Raw genomic sequence first — 18,446 nt, forward strand, 5'->3', positions numbered from 1 at the left:
TTCCAGCTCCTAGACCACAGGTGTCTCAGGGGAGTTCTCCTCAGGCTCTTAGTCAGCAGGGAGCCCCAGTAGGTCTTCCTCCAACTCCCAGGCCATAGGCAGGCCTCCACAGATCCCCAGGCTGGGTTTAAGGGCTGCTGATCCCTTTTGGCACAGCTCCCCAGCCCAGCCTTAGCTAGGCACTCAAGGGAAGGAGACACATCCTTCCCCCTCAGCTGTCCCTGTTTAACTGATCTCACTGGCCTGGCTTTTAAAGGCCTAGCTCCGCCCCCTGGCTTCCTGTCAGGTGGGGATACTGGGGCCTTTAAAGGCCTGGACCCGCCCACCTGCTTCCAGTCAGGGCTTCCCCTGGGGGAGGGCTCTATCAGCCAGGGTGGGTTTGGCTCCCTCTCTGGGTCCTCCTCAGAGGGGGACCACCTCTCCTGGCTACAGGGTCACTCTGCAAACAAGAGCACTAGGCTGACGTCCCTGTACTGTTTGCACTGTGCTGGGACTATGGGCTGCAGATATGTGATGGTTGTTGTCTAAGTCATAATATCTCTGCACCAGAGCTGTGTACAGCAGTGCAGACTGTGGTGGGGCATGCCCCAGTTTGCAGTGAGACTAATATGGTTTATCATAGTGCAGTGGGCCAGTGGAGAGCTATTGATTATATGATTGTCATACTCCTGTACATGATATGCACTGGCTACAGAGTTTCCTTATATACACCACACCAGATGTGTTCAACATAAGTTATTTAATGCTCTGCCAGGTAGGGCTTGAGTTACTTTAAATAAAGCATTTTAAACACAGTGCCACCTTGTGGCTGACCTATATAATACAGTTTAACATTCCATTACAATTGGGAGCCGTCACTTGGTCACAGCAACATGTCACATTGTGTATGCTGCATTGGATCACGCAGCACTGATAATATTTTGGAAAAGCTAAAGGCAGCTGTGGCTGGCTTGCTGACCAGCCCCTCCCACCCAGTAGGCTCATGGCGTCAGGTTCAGCAGCCCCAGGGTGTTGTGGACAATAAGTTTCTGCATGTGACCTGCTTTATGCACTGCTTAATTCCTGAAGGGAAAAATAACCGCATTACTGCTTGAAAATCAAAAATGTATCCAAAAAATTCCTTTTAGTTTTTCATTGAAATTTGGATGGAATTTTTTGTCAATTTTGACAAACTCTAGTGGCAAAGATCCTCTCCACCCTCTGTCAAGATTTGCAGTTACTTCAGGTCAACCCCCATAGAATGGAACCTCCTTAGACAACTGAATGTGCAGAGTGGCCTCCTTCTTTCATCCTTCTTTGCTCTGCTACAGGGCATATTCCTTTCATGGTGAATTGCAGGGGTCGGTGTCACTTTTCTAGTGCAACTGACTAGCAGCCCACTTAGGGGAGAAGCTGGGCAGAGGGTCAGGAAGATGAATGAGAAGAAGTGAAATAAAATAACAGAAAACAGTGGAGAAAAGCAAAACAAATTGCTAAAAAGACAATGTATTATACAGAGAGAGAGAGAGAGAGAGAGAGAATTAAAACAGCGGATTCAGAAGCAGACAGATATGGATTAAAAAAGAGAAAATGAAGCAAGAATATACAGGTTCCCTGCAAGTGATGAGAGAGAAAATTTAAACTTCCCTGCACCCAATTAAGGAACTGCACCTGACTAATTCACCCTCAGATGAGGGATAACAGTACCAGGGAGTCTCTTCTATGGGGATTCTATACAGGAAGCAACTCAAAGTTCTGCCTCTGGCTACATATGAGCTCCATGGCCAGAGGCTGTCCAGGAGACATACTGAATCAGCAAGTGTCGTCCGTGCCCTGCACTTGCCTACTTTCTCAGTTTTGAGCCCCTCCATGCTTCTGAGGCCTTGTCACCACTTGGCCCTGGACAGAGCCACCAACGGTGGGAGAAGGGGTCAATTGTCCAGGGATCCAGCGATTTAAAAGGGCCTGGGAGGATGGGATAGATATCTATTCTTCTTTCCTCCACACAACCCCTTCCTCCAAGGCCCCCGCAGCTTGTACTCTCTGCCCCTCCTCTGAGCCAAACTTATTTATTGTGTGCCATGCAGGTTCCTGGGTGGCAGAGGAGGCAATATCTGCTACTCAGCTTTCTGGGGAGTCCAAGGGACTTGGGAAGCTCAGTAGCAGATACCACCTTTTCAGCCACCTGGGAGCCTGCATAATAAATAAGTAAAAATTTCCAGTGGAAGCCCACTTGGACCTCGGTCATCCCTTTCTAGGGGGTCCGTTGAGTGTTCTTCCCTGGGCCCTGGAATTGCTGTCGGTGCATCTGGCCCTGCAGCCTGCGGGAAGCTCACGGTCTATATCAGGAGAAGGAGAAAAAATGGGGAAAGAATGTTTCAGCTACATTCTACAAGTAGAACGTTATGGTGGGGACCAGCTTTAATTGAGGAATGAAGCCCAGCTGGGGAAGGGCTGAGGCAGTAAGTACTATACTGCAAGGAAGCTGGAAGGAGGCTGCAGTCATTCCCTGGGATGAGGGAGGTTGTCAGGGACAAGGAGGAAGCCCAGGGAGAGAGAAAACGCCTCTTCTCCTGGAGTAAGGAGTCTAGCAAGAGGCTAGGAGGGGTGAAGCAGCCATGGGCAATAGAGTAAACTTCCTTAGTAAACACATAAACAGGCAAGGGGAGAGAGGAAGGATCCCAGCAAAACAGAGTCAGGGATAAGCAGACCTGGATTGCTTGTTCTATAGTCTCTGAGCTGAAAACCGGTGTAGCAGGTGGTCCTGGGTTCCCCTGCTGACCACTGGTATAGTGGCACAGAGCCACTAAGCTACAACTGAACATTGTCCAGAGAAGGCATTTGGACAGTATTCCTGCCAGACTTCATAAAGTAAGGGATCGACTAAATGGGGACCTGACCAGAGAGCCAAGTTACCAGAAGAGAGAGAATTGCAGAGCAAGCAGAAGGGGGCATCTGATGCAGCAAGAACTGGACCTGAGGAGGCGCATTGTCGGTGAGTAAGAACCCCATTACAAATATAAAACCCGTATGGGAGGAAGCAAAAAACTAGGATACAGGGAAAGGAAGGAAAAGAAAAGAAAAGAAAAGTGGAAAGCCAGGAATAGAGACAAAAAAGGTAGAGGATGAAATTTGCTCCTTTCTTATCTTTGGGCTGTGTGCTCTAAGAAGTCTCATAATTGTTGCCTAACGAACTTGACCGCAATGTTGAACAATTCACTGGGCATTAGGGTCGCTTAGGTGAATAGACCCACTGAGCTGAATGAGTAGCAGAGAACACTCTGTGTTGTACCTGCCATTGCCAACACATCTCTATCTAAGGGATTTATATGGCTCCTGTAACCATGTATCTCAGTGCCTTACAGTTTTAATGAATTTATTCCCACAACATACCTAAGAGACAGCAAAATACTCACTAATAGGTAGATCACCCTAGTTTCTAGTTTTAGACTGTTATAAAATTAGGGGGGTTATGCACTTTGTTGCTTCCGCAGGCTGAGCTCACTGCACACACCAGGGGTTCCTTCCATCCTTCTGTCTTCTCCCCTGAGCTCCATGTATGCCAGGCCCCCATCTTAAGGACTTGTTAAAATCCCTCCACCCCTTATGCCAGGGCTCACCATGTTTGATCTGTAGACAATCGCAGCAATGCTTGAATCTGTGGCTATGCTAAACAGATGGCAGAGGTTTCATGTGTTCTTCATTTTCCCCCTTCTATTTTTCTGACTTTACCACAAATTGATAGGGTTCTGTCCAGCAATGCCTAGAACATTGCCTGAAATTTTGGAATTGATCATAAGCACCACTCAAAAGTTATCGCATTACATCCAAATAGAAAAATGCCATCAAATTGAGTGTAGGACCTCAGGCTCTGCCAACAAAGGAAACACCATGGACTATATTGCAAATGCATCCAATTTTAATTTAAGCATGAGGATTCTGTCAACGAGAAAACTAGCCAAAAGCTAGTTAACCCCAAAGAGTGCTTATGGCCAATGTTAAAAACATTACCAGAACTTAATCTATTAATTCTTCACTTCCTCAGTAAGGTAAATTATTTTAATCTCAAAAACATGCACGTAGTTCTTTAATATTAAAGTTCTATTCCTAAGCATCACTGAAATGTATAAGCATGCAAAATACATTTTAAAGAGTACAAAGGATAATATACAAGCAAATTATTAGCTGTCACTTTCCCACAAGAAATGATTGCTAATGGTGTGGGGAGGGGGGAACACACACCCTGTCATCAGAGGGATAATGGTAACGCCTTAAACCATCCTAAAATGAACAGTTCTAACTGCAGTTTTTTCATTTTACAATTAATATTAAATTGCCCATTTAGCCCTAAAGTCTTCCTTGAATTTTTAAGCCTATAATCCACTTACTTGCCATTCCCTAAAAAAGCGGAAGAAAAGTAATTATTGTCAGAAACAGCAAACTCATATTAATCACAATTACAAGCAGTAATTTGTGATTACAATTTTTAATCAATCATTCCATTCCATGTTAAATTCACTAATGTTGGGACCACTAGAGTGGACAGCCATCTGTGCCTCTGCAAAATTAGAAATATGATGGATTGTAGCTAGTTTCAGATTCTATTGTGAATGCAAATTATTAAAAATATGTCAATGTTTTCTAACTACATAAAAATTTAAATCAGATCACTTTGCAGTTGTGCTCTTTGTCATGAAGGAAAGTATCTTGAGAAAGACCTTGACTTTGGGGCTCAAACTTGTATGATGATTTACAATTATTGGGAGGGCAAAGTTCTTCTGACTTTCTATTTACTTATCACTTACTAATCAATCCATAGAGCAACATACAGTCATACTGTCTAAGAGCCAGACTACAATACCTAGTAATCTCATTAGTTTCCAAGTCCATCAAGCAACATATCTGTTTTATTTCACATTGAATATCAAAGTCAATGGAGTTATTCCAGATTAACATCAGTGCAACTGAGAACAGAGTCTGATCCTATGGGTTCAAAGTGATAAACTACGGTTGGCAAAAAGAAAAAGTGCCAACTAATTTTGAAGTTGCAGGTGAAATCTTTGTCATTCTTTGCAAGGATTGGTACAAACATATAAACTTCCCTATACCAGACATTTCCAGGATTCCTGTGCCATGAGTCCTTTGTCTGGGAAACCAGTGATGCCAGGCACCCATTTCTTTAGTACTTATGGCTTGGACTGCTGGGCCCAACAGTAATGCCAACATTACAAGAATCAAATCCGCTCTTGTAATGTATGCAAATATTTCAGTCCAGTATTTAGTTTTCAGACTGTTGCAAACACTCAGGACCAGTTTGCTAACGCCTATGTTCACTCATTTCTCTCAGCCCTGATCTCAAAATAAAGTTGTCTGGTTGTTATTCATTCAAAACCATTTTTATCACATCTATTTGTGCAAAATACCTGTTCGGATTAACATTTTCATAATCAAAGTGTACTGAGCCTAAGATCAGACAGGCTTTAAACAGCTCACTGGAGATGCATATGTAAGAAAGGCAAAGATGCAGTGAAGAGACATTTTGTAAGTATATTGTTTTAATTCCTTGCTTATATGTCAGCCCCTTGAGAAGAATAGACAGTAATCTATAGATCAGCTTGAACAACTCAAGGTTTAACTTTCCTCTCTCCTCGGTGTATATTGATCAGAATACAGGGTACTGTTTATCTAAAATGCTAAGAGTTTCTGTTATTAAAGGGGAATACAGCCAATATTGTTTAGAAGAGGAAGACTGTGATGGGGTATCTACCCCTCCCAAGGTCTAACTAGGTAAAAAGGTCCAATTAACCCTATGACAGGCTGCACCTGGAGGAGAGTCAGTGCTAAGGCCTAATAGTTGATTAAACCCATCTGGGGGATAGGCATAAATAGAGGAAGTTGGTGGTAAGAGTTGGCTGTAGGGAGGAGCTTTGCACTCACTACCTAGAGAGTGAAGAAGGTGGTTAGATGCAAGGAGGAGATCCTAAAGGAGCAGGTGTCAGACCAGACAAGAGCTAATCCCCAGATAAGCCACAAAGAAGCACTGTAGAAGTGCACAGAAAATCTTGTCATGAGGACCTCTGTATGTCTCAAGTGCTGCTAGAGCAACGTCTGTGGCTCTTAGGAGTGCGGATTGGTAATTGTGATTGGTGGAAAATGTTTAGCTACATACACTATGAGAAAAATAATAGCAATAGGTCTGAACCATGGGTGGTATTCAAATTTGAACCCAGATCTAAATTTTGTAAGCAACTCTTATGTTAACAGTGGGCACAACTAAGACTCTGAACTTGAACTTGCTAGAGCTCTGGGGTGTTTGAAATCTGTATTTGGATCCAAATTTTGTGATTTTGGGCCCATTTCTTAAATACAGAAAAGGACTTAAAGTTAAGAATCTCAACTAGTTAGAGAACCAAAGGAAAAGAAGAGATAATGAGAAAGATATAGATTGTGAAATTTCTCTGTAATTATTTTTATTCAACATGCTAAATTAAGAAAACAGTGAAGCAGTATCTTCGCACCATTGAACTGGACTGGCATGCTATTGGCTCAGCTTTCCAGGGGTAAATCTTATGGCAGCATCCTGGTAAGCATAATCAGTCACAATGTTTGTGAGAACATATGAATGGGAAGATGGGACAAGGAGAGAGAGAATCTAAACCTTTTTCATCACCATTTTTTTTAGTCCCTGGCCTGCCATTATAAAGAAAGACATGTTTTATTCCCAGACTGTGTCATCTTTCATTGTAATGAGCAACAAAAAATGCAAATATGTATCGATTTTATACAGAGGTCAGTCCAAGTGACAAGCAATCTGTGGAAAAGTTAGTTACCAATCCTAAGTAAGAAAAGTAATTAGAAAGATGACTGTAACCTTTCTTTAATGAATAGCAATAATAAATGACTTCCCTGGTGTTTTTGTGACCCTGTCAAGTTGCAAGGTGGTCTTTCTTCAGTCGATTCTGTATTTCGATCCTTTTTGTAATCACAATCTCACAGCTGTGGGAAAACAGAACCATTCATTAATTGATCAGCCACTATTTGCATATGTAGTTCACAAGAAGCAGTCAGGTTCATCTTCCTCTGATCTAAAGGGTACTTGGGAACAAAAAAGAGGGGCATTTATCATCCTTAGGGCTTGAGTGTTCTTATTTCTTCTTGCTACTGTTGTTAGAGTCATTCACTTGTCAGTGTCACAATACGCTACTGAGCAAGAAGAAATGATAGCTGTAGCAGCCTGCTCAGAGGCATGGCTCACATGAAAAATGCCCTCACAAACCCAGCACTAGTGCTCTGAGTATCATTAAAGCTATAATTCGATAAAACAGATATGGTATTACACCAACTTACATGAAAGATTTGAGGTTTTGCTACTCCAGTGAGCTTCTTCTGATGAAATAAACACATTCAGTTACTTAACAGAATAATAATAATATCATATCTTTTAAACAGCCTTTCATCCCAAAGGGTCCCAAACTATTTTAGAAATGGAAAACTTCTTTGTGGACTGTATGAGTGTAATATTGCAAGCTCCTTTGGGATGAGATGCAACAACTATTTTATGTTTGATTGAGAGGTGGAGGAGGGGAAGAAAATAAGAGATGGTAATATTCTGGGATCTGGTCATTGTCATAAAGAACCTCTGCAGATGTGGTAAGTTTGCATACATGGAACTGAGAACAGCCTTTGGACTAATGTGTCTTCCTAATATTCAACAAAATCCTTGTTCATTGCTTAAATATTTAGGGACTTTTCATAATTTGGACATGAGCTCAAAAGGTTCAATTTAACCTCTCTTCCATGTTGTTATTTTTCATGATAAAATGCCAGGTTCAGAATTTCTCTACTACTGGCATCTGGGTCTCTGTTCTCATTCCCATGTGGGCACCATATGGAATTTGTGTTTGTATAGTCAGAAAAATACACACAAGATATGTTTTCCCACTGTTCTTCAGAAGGAAGTCTCTGAGAATCCACAGGTTGCCATTTTCTATCATATCTGTTACAGCTGGTTGGGATTTTTTTAAAAATACGAAATTTCAATGAAATTTTTCACAAAATTTTTAAAAATAACTTCACCAATGAAAGAGAGAGAGAGTGATTTTTTTCCGAACATCTTTAGGAAGGGGCAATAGTCAATGCAACTCCTAAAAAAAAAATGGCATATCACTGTTTAAATCTGCAGTTATTAAATCCTGTTTATGATTTCAGATCTGTGATGCCTAAAAGTCTTAATAGGTTACAGCCTGCAAAAACGGTGATTATAGTGTATGTGTGAATACTGGGGAGAAAATTTTAAATCTTCCACTCAAACTTCTGTGTGCAACATATGGAATCTCTAAGATCCCAATGACAGGAGAAACCTAAAATATTTTCAATCACACTTAATATTACAAAGCCAAAATCAAATATTCAAATCTACCCCTCTTTTCTCAGGGGTTGTTCAAATTCAAATCCCTGGATCCAATTCTGCCCCAGCGTTTTGATTTGGAATTCAATTCAAAACCTAAAGTATCTATTTTTCTGTTTCAGTTTAGATGTTGCTAGGCTTTGGGAGATTTCTGCCATTTGGGACAAAAAAAAATTGACTACTTATTAAAATTTAGTTCCCTCCAATCTGAACCCAAATTCCCATTCCACAGCTGAATCTAATTCAAAAACCAATAATCCTTGGTTGGCCCATCCGTAATGTAAATATCGGGCCAAAAAGTAGAATCACATTCTCGGTTATTGCAGTTGATATTAAGACCAGGAGTGGCTGTCTTACTAAGAAATTGGGTAGATTTTTAATGTAACAGAAGAAAAATCTCATTAAAAATGATAAATTATAGGACTAGGGAATTTATCTCCCACAAATCACATTCTAGGTCGCAAGTCTGATTTTAAATGCAATCTCAAATGTCTGTATTCTTTATGGTAGACTGCAAAAATGACTTTTAAAAAATAAAACTATTAAATTGTTAAATTCTGTAATCATCAAGGGAGTGTGGATCTTTTTAGGCTGCCACTTTTGTCGTAAGGGAAGCATCCAAAAACCCACTGAGGATGTAGTGTTTATGTTTGATGGACTGTCAGAAGGTAATTAATTTTTTTGAATACTTACATGTTAGAACATTTGAAAGAAAAAGCCTAGTAAAGGAAGAGGGAATGTAATTATCACACTAAAATAAGTATACAGCAGAAATGTGGGCTGTATTTTTAAAGAGACTGTAGAGGAGCCCAAGGGATCTGGAGGAAACAAGTAATGACGAAGTAGAGGAAATAATTAATATCGCCTAATTTTCTACCACATATTCTGACACTGGGAATTCCATCATCTGGCCCATTTTGAAAATGTTCTCCTATAACATCAAAATCATACAACCTAGATGTTTACTCTTGCTTATCCACTTCAAAGGAATATCACAACAAGCATATTATAGTAGTGCTTTCCATGCCTCTGTGGCATAGGAACAGGCTGATTTATGACAAGTTTTAATCTCTAACCTGGCTATTTTATTCTCTCATCTGGTTCGTCTTTGATTCTAGAAGAACTGGGTCAAGCCTTTAACACTGACACATTCCTCCCCAAAAGAAAGACAATGCTATTTTTGCAATAGAAGCCCTGGTGTGGATCATGGCCTAGGTGCTGTACAAACACAAAACAAAAAATAGTCCCTGCCCCAAAGAGTTTACAATCTAACTATAAAACAGAGACCAATGGGGGAAGGGAGAAAATAAGGCAACAATGACACAGGATTGGTTAGCATGATAGTCAGTGATCTCTGCACCCCAGCAGCTAGCGCTGTCAAGATTTTTCTAGCCATTACAACAAAGGAGAGTTCTGAGGAGGGATTTGAGGGAGATTAATGAGATAGTTTTGTAAATGTTTATGGACAGCGCCTCTCCAACAGGAGGGGTAGCATGGGAGAAACCACCAAGTTTGAAAAATTAACAAGTGGGCAATAGAAACTTGCACCATGGGCTGACCGGGGCAGGAGTCAACACTTGATAGTGAATTAGAGATGACAGGTGGAGTGCGGTTAGACCCTGAAGGGCCTTCAAAGCTAATGGAAGCAATTTATGTTTGATGTGATAGAAAGGAGAAGCCAGTGGAGGGATGCAAAGAGAGGGGTGACATAGTCAAAGCAATGGACTAGGAAAATGAATTTTGCAGCAGCTTTGAGAATGAATATGAGGAGGACAAGATTGTATTTTTCAAGGCCAGGGAGAAGGTTGTTGCAGTAATCAAAATATGAGGTAAGAAGAGCATGGACCAGAGTTTTAGCTGTGTGGCTGGATAGGAAAAGCTATAACTTAAAGATCTTATAAGAAAGGATAAGCGAGATTTAGATATAGCCTGGGTGTGGGGACCTAGAGAGAGAGGTCTGTGTCAGAGATGACACCTAGGTTATGGGCCTGAGAGATGGCAGGATCATGGTGTTGTCCACAGTGACCTAGAGAGGCGGCAGTAGGAGGTGTATGAGCACAGTCTGTGTTTAGTAGACTTTAGTAAAGAGTATAAAATAACTAGGATATACAGATTTTTAATATAATGGCATATCACTATTAAAAATTAAATTATATCTATCCTACAACTACAAGCTTGCAATTCATGAGTGTCCCTTTAAGAGCTTTTCCTGTCTTATTATGAATGTCCATAGCATTCATTAAATGATAAAAACAGTAGTTTCAGAATGACCCAACCCTGGTTGGGCAGAGCAGAGTAAATAGCAATGGCTAGACGGTGAAAGGCTGGCTGAGTGATCAACAGGAGTTCAGTAGATGCAGAAGCATCCATCATACTTCAAATGTGGATACAGCAGAGAAGAGAACTGATATTTTTTCATTTAAAAAAATTGGACAGTGGTATAAATTTCACGGGAGAGTCCTAGGCATTCTCACTTTCTGCATTCGTGTGTAGTGCTATGCTTATGTCAACATGACCTATCCATAGCTGGATTGTTTGATTTGATACAGCGATAGAGATGTCTACAGATGCTCATTGTGGTGGCAATAGTGTGTCTCACAGCATCAGTCCCTCTCTGGATGGCACTGGTGGCTAAAGGGACAAACGGTGTGAGAGCTGCATTGGATTCTGCCATAGAGCTCATTGTCAATAGCTTTGACAATGTTAGTCCCATTACCAATGGCAAAGATGGCAAACTTAAGCTGCCTGACGACAGGAACCTTATCTTGAAGGCTGCCCAATATGTTTAGGGATGTGTTATCTTTGATGGGACAGGTTAACAGGGCTGATACATGGGTTTTCTTGATAGCACTGATTGGAAAACTGGCAGAGCTACATGAGGAGAGGAAGGAAGCAGCCAGAAGCAGGTAACAGCCATGGCACTGGCACTGTGAGACAATTACTCCACTGAGCTGTCAGAAAACAAGGATGCATGACAAGGAATTTCTGCTGCTCCTAATATCAGTGGTACATTGAATGACAGCCCCAACAGCCTCTTTTAGAAGCTTAGGAACTCATTTAGGAGCTGTCTAATAAAAATCAGGTAGTGCTTTTCTAGGAAATATGGCTCTCCAGGAATGTTATATGATCCTAAGCTAACAACAAATCAGTTAGTTGCCAAAACCCGTTGTCCTGCGCTATGGAAACAGTTACCAGATCCAGGGTCATATTCCATGTTCATGCCTGTTAATTGTGTGATCTGCTGTGCAGTGGCATGGGAGAACCTGTTCTTGCTCTTTCTACTAAAGAATTGGGACTAGTGAAAGGTGCTGCTGCTACAAGAGTGTTGGATTTGCTTTTGCTTTTTCTGACAGTGAAAATCTATACAGAAGCACCACAAATACAGTTTAAAACACCCCGCCCCCTGAAAGTTAATTCAAGGAGCAATAATGTTAGTTTCCAACATGATAAATATAAACATGCCATCTTATCCCATACTTATTAAGAACTGCATATTTTAAGTGCTTGATTATTTAACCTATTGTAGTTTTCTCCTATTATTTTATAACTCTTGCATATCTTGCTTAGTATAGGGAGGAACCAGAAATCAAATATTTGAGAGAACTTTTGCTGTTGACAAATTCTGAAGGACCATTAAAATATCCTGCAACAAAAAACATCAGTGTTTTAACAAAAATCCAGTTAATCCAAAGTTTATCAAAACAGGAGTTACTCCACTAATGCAAGTGGAATAACACCACTAGAAACTGGTGTAAATGAGAGCACAATCAGCCCCAAACCCTTGAGCAGAGCATATTAATTTTACTTTAATGTTCTTCTTGTCCAATCTAAGTGTAGATATCTCATTATCCATATATATGTATAAACTTTCTTTCTTCCTACAAATAGCTTGGGCTCAGTGGTATTTTATCAACAAGTCCCACAAGTAATTCCTCCTAACAGTTTTAAATGTGTTGCCTTTATTTCCTGGAATATTCTTTTGTTCTATCATGAGAAGGTTAAAAGAGAACCCAATTCACTTTCCACACAGTTCATGATTCTCTATTCTTTGCCATCCTCATTCTTCTTATTCTGTCTAAAAAAATTGTTCCCGCCTTTTCTATCTCTGTTTATATGGAAATTTTTTCTGACCCACTACTCGTTTTCATTGCCCACCTCTGAACCCTCTCATTTTGCTATATTTTGTATGAGGTGACAGGATTATGTAGGGTAACTAGAACAGCCTTCCAAGGGGAGCAGTGGGGAAAAGAGACCTAGTTGGCTTCAAGACTGATCTTGATAAGTTTATGGAAGAGATGGTGTGATGGGACAGACTAATTTGGCAATTGACTGATCTTTATCTATTAGTGGTAAATATGCCTAATGGCCTGTGATGGGACGTTAAATGGGGTGGATTCTGAGTTACTACAGAGAATTCTTTCTGGGTGTCTGATTATGAGTCTTGCCCACATGCTCAGGGTTTAACTGATTGCCATATTTGGGATTGGGAAGCAATTTTCCTGCAGGACAGATTGGCATAGGCCCTGTTTTTTTTTTGTTTTTTTTTTTGCCTTCCTCTGGAGAATGGGGCATGGGTCACTTGCTGGTGGAATCTCTGTACCTTGAAGTCTTTAAATCATTATCTGAGGACTTCAATAACTCAGTTTTAGGTTAGGGGTCTGTTACAGAAGTGGGTGGCTGAAATTCTGTGTCCTGTATTGTGCATGAGGTCAGACTAGATGATCATAATGGTCCCTTCTGACCTTTTAGTCTATGAATTTAGTATTCCAGGTAAATGTGTACTATTGACTTATGTTACTGCATTGTAATATTTTCAATATTAATTTGTCTCATTCATTCCCTACCACTTTTCTTTCTTTAATTTATTTTTACCACTTCTGTACAATGAGCAGAGCAATTGACCTGTCCAGAATGGCACGCAGGTCTTTTTTTATAAGTGTTCATAACTGATTTTGAGCCCGGCAACATGTAAGAGCAATTCATATTATTCCTTCCAATATGCATTACCTTACATTTGTTGACATAGAATTGCATTACAGATGCTGCTCACATTATTTTAGTAGGTCCTTCTGAAATTCCTCTCAGTCTTGACAATCTAAATAATTTTGTGCCATTTGCAAATGTTGCCACTTCACTGCTCCCTCCATTTTTTCAATGTATAACTATTAAACAATACTAGTTCTAGTACAGAACCCGGAATACCACACTCAACACTTTTTCATGATAAAAACTGACCATTTATTCCTATTTGTTCTCTGTTCCTTATCCAGTCTCTGGCTCATGACAGTATTTTACCTTGTATTGCTTGACAACTTAGTTTCCTTAATAGCTTCTTGTGAGGAAGTGTGATATAATTTATCTGAACTTTCTAAAAGCCTTTGAGGACAGCTGTCCTTTATCTACTGTTTTGACTTTCTCAAAAATCTCTGACTGAAGGATCTATAGAAGGAGATCATGAGTGGTTGAAAACACTCTTTTCCAGCGTCCCATTCTTCAAAAATGGAAATGGTGAGTTTAGACTCTGGGATTAGCCAGTTATTATTTCAAACAATGTTCTTGGGGGGTTTTATGAGTATTCTTCAAGATCTTGCATATTTTAGGTCAGGCTGGCCTCATCAAAAGAAGCATTACCAATCTCTGTTGACAGAGAGCCTAAGTTCACTTATCTATTTACCACCAGCCAAGAAAGAAATGAGTTCATGGCACTTTTTAGTGTCTTGAATCACCTTCTATACCTGAAGCACCTTTTGCTATGAAAATAAAGTGAATTGCTGAAGAAAAATGTTGTGGTGGTCTGGGGGACAGCTTTTGATTTTTGAGATCCAGAGACACTCTTCCGGATTTAAATGAGTTTTCCTCAGTAGTGAAAGGGAGAAATAATGGCTCAGAAACTGAGTGGAGGTATTATTGGCTGATAAATCAGCTCTCATTAAAACAAAGTTCCACTGAGCATGATTTCAAGATTGCTATGACAGTACAGAGGACTTCTTGTCCTTAGCTACATGGTCATGGTTGTGGGTGTAAGCTATGTCATTTTGGCACAAGGAGTCCTATCTAATGTCTTCTGTGATCTTGTGCATTCATGATTCTATTACAGGTTACCCATGAATCAGTGATCTTTTGGGAGAGTGGTGAAGAAGAGCATGGGGGTAGGGAGAGCGGTGGTGATTTGGTGCTTTTATATGCGACTTGATGCACACTAGCTTAATGAGCTAGCCAAGGAAGCAGCAACAGCAGAGTTAGCCTCTGTAACTAAGTGGTTGGTTGAACCAAAAGGAGCTTCAAAAATTGTGTGTGAGAAGATCTGTGGCAGTGTCTGTGTAATAGTACTTTATTTCGTTTTGTTTGAGGTGGAGATGAAATTTAGCTCTATACAGTATCACTTGTCACCATGAACTGACAGGAGAAATGTGTCTCCACTGAGATAAAACACACAGAAAAATGTGTATTCAATTACTGGAGGAATAAATTTTCAATAGTGTGTGAGTTTCTCTCTCTCCCTCTGGTGAATTTTTTCCAGAAAGGCTGCAACAATCTGATAGTGCTATTCTTCACCTACTAGAGCCAGAGGATTATACTAATTGAAAGATTTCAGTCCAAAGAAAATGTCAGCAGATCTATTGTAATTCCTACAGTACCCACATTTAAGCAACAGAAGCTTTTTTCACTGAGCCTTTTGATTCTAATTCTTACAAAGGGAAAATAAAGATACATACTGCTCTCACCTGGACACATGTGGCTGAAAATATTTGGCCAACTCCAGTCAAACAAGGAAAGAGGCAGGAGTGTTGCGGGGATGGTATGTCCAGTAAGTATAGATTTCTCTCCCCTCTCCCTACATCTCTTCATCTCCCAATGTACAGCAGTAATAAGTGAAACAAGTAATACATTCATGCCAATTTCAACCATAAATAGATCTATTAGTATTAAGTACAACAGAATAAAACATGCAAATATCATTACGCTGAAGTTGCAGAAAAATGAAATAAGCCTCTAAAATAAACATTAAAGGTTCAGATTGTGACTTTTAAGTAACAAACTGTCCTGGAGAGTGTGCAGACGACTGCACTGCAATATGGAAGACTTACAGCTGATTCAGCTAGAATTCCTTCCAGGTACAGCCCCACCATCCTTTCTGTAGGTGCAGAATGCTCTTCTTCCCCACCTTGGCATTGGCTTGCCAAACTGGCTAAGGGAACAGAACCATAACTCTGACCCTGCCTCTTTGCCTCCTTTTCAAGGAGCTAGTGATTGACGGAGCATTCCAGGGAGCATGTGCTCCCAAATTGAATTACGCCTCTCCCCTGTGCTGTGGTATTACATGGGAATGGCTTTTTGTACATCCTTCCCCACACTTGTGTACCTGTACAGATGTGGCCACATTCAAGCCCATAATGAGGATGAAATCAGAAAAAGGGCAGTATAGGAAGTGTAAATAAAACAAAACAGAGGCCCCAGTGGATTAATACCTTGACATTCAATGAGCCAACTTATTCACCATCTAGCTGTGGAGACAATTACAGTGTTTTGATAACACAGAAACTCGAATAGTCATTTTGGTAAAGCGTGAGGATGTGGGTAATAACATCAAGCAGCAATCAAGTAGGTGGGTACAGCATTAGTGCTGCATTATGAGGGGAGAATGGGAAATAAAGGTTACCATAGTCAGGAATGCAGGCCTTACAGAGTAGTCTGTCTGCACAGCAAACCTGAAATCTCTGTGAGAGCAATTGCAGCCCTCTCACCAGGCACTGGCATGAGCTCTTTTTCCATATTGATAGGACCTTAATTTCATTTGTAGCTCAGAGAAAAAAGCATAAGTCAACAAGAGAACCACCTTGAGCCTGACTCCTGAAGAATGCTATGTGTATTAATGGGCCAAGTCCAGCAAAATGATGGCTGGAAGTGCTGATAAATAGAAGATAGCTTGAATTATGCTGATGTGTCTGTTCCATTATCACAGCAGAATGCAAGCAGAATAATTAGATTATTTTCTCCTCTGCATCCAAAGGCCATTCCTTCTGCCCCTGTCTTTTTTGTACAGCAAGCATCTGAGGGGAATCTCCACCTTCTCGAACATTAACAAGATCACAGAAAAATAAAACCTCAGCATGCACATGGCCTTAAGGCAACTTGTGTCACATAAGAACAGGAAAGTATCTAAATTGTCAGAATGATCTGAACTATGCAGTTTGCTAATTAAGGGAACCAGTCGTAATATTCCTACCACGGATGTTGTATCTCACTCTTCGGTCACTTGCATTACCAGATTCTGTATCCAGCACAGACAGACTGCAGAGTGATGATCTCTGCCAGCTGTGCATTGGTCAAGTACAAGAACCATCTGAAACTTTAAATAAATCTATCTCAAGTTTTTACACCACAGTGCATCTAAATGCTTCTAAAAAAAAGAAATTTCAGGCAAAATCCACAGGTTCTCCATGGACCTGGTTGGGGGTGGGGAATAGCTACCCCACTTTCCTCATAGCAATGGCAAGAATGATTCTGAGGGGGATGATCTGGCTTAAAGATTATCTAGTGCAACAAGTTTCTGCATGTCAGTGACTGTGCCAAAGTGAATACAAAAAGATGAAGCTATTGCAAGAGTGAATATGCTTGGATTATGCAGGCTGTTAGGAGACTCTGGAGTAGGTCCTACAGCCTTCAGGAAGTCAGTGGGGTGGAAGAGAATACCTGTATCTGTCCCTTTCCCTGAAGCTTCTTGCTGTCTGTAGTCTCATGTTAGGGCTACTGTAAAATTAAAGAAATTCTCAGACAAAAGCTTAATTAAGCTGCAGCTGAAGTTACAAGTACATTAACGATTTGTGACTTAAATATGCAATTTCTTACAACAATTGTTCAAGTTACCAAAAAAAAAAAAAAAAGCAAGAAGATTGGAAATTCTGTATAGGACTGCACTTTTCAAACAATCTTAACTGTGTCCCAGCGGATTTACAGCAATGTGATATACTGAGGCAGAAATGCACAGGTGTTTGATCTTATGGATGTTTATTTTTAATGTGCCTATACTGAAAATTAATATTTAAGAAAAATGAGACAATGAATAGCAAACTCTGCCACTGATCTTGTGAATTTATACCATAGTTTTAATGTTCAATTTTCCTTAATTAATATGTCTTTTTAAATATTGTGTATTAACTTATAGCTCAAAGGTGTGCATAGCTTTGCACAGGTAATGTGAATTGGCAGGTATGTAGTGAATAAAGCAGGGATTGCAGAATAGAAAGGATTATCTCATAAAATAGCTGAATGTTGCTCTAGTGAATTGGATTCTATCCCTGCCTATGCCTCACAGTTCCAATATGATTTTTGGCATGTTATTTAAACCAAATCTTTCATAGGTGACCCTTAATTATGTGTTCCTCAATTTATGAGTGGCTAACTTGAGACCCTGGGGCTCAACGTTCACAGTTCCAACTGAAGTCAATAGGATCAGTGCTTTACATATATAAAGTCCTATGTAATACTAAGAACTCAGAATAATCAGGATCTAGGTACACTCAAATTGGGTAGCCAAAACGAAGGACACTTTGAATGTCTCTGTGTCTCAGTCCCTTATATGTTAAACAGGGATTAATATCAACCCCTCACCACAGAGGTTTTGTGAAAATTGATTAATATTTGTGAAGTACTGAGATACTACAGTGATGAGCACCATACCAAAGCCCATTAATGATTCTGTTTTCAGAACGGAGTTTGAATAGTGTGCAATAAATAAAACCTAGGGCCACACATTGAACAATAAGGATAAAACAAAATATTGTGTAGCTTCTCATTCCCTGAGCCCTGTCCATTCTGTGTATTGAATGAGGCAGAGGTCCTTTTTAAAAAAAGTATATGAACACATAATTAATGACTGTATCATAATACAACACAGCATAATACATGGGTACTAAATTTAGGTTACCTGGATGGCCTTAATTCTGGCATTTTCTTGCCTTCATTTTGAATGTTTGACTTAATGCAACTTCAATGTTCTTTTCACATATTTTCTGTGTTTATTTTTATACAAGTCACCTATATTAGTTACAGCTGGTCC

This window comes from Emydura macquarii, unplaced genomic scaffold (genome assembly GCF_026122565.2).
Source record: "Emydura macquarii macquarii isolate MOO-44397 ecotype Brisbane River unplaced genomic scaffold, CSIRO-AGI_Emac_v2 contig_2636, whole genome shotgun sequence".
NCBI lineage: Eukaryota > Metazoa > Chordata > Testudines > Chelidae > Emydura > Emydura macquarii.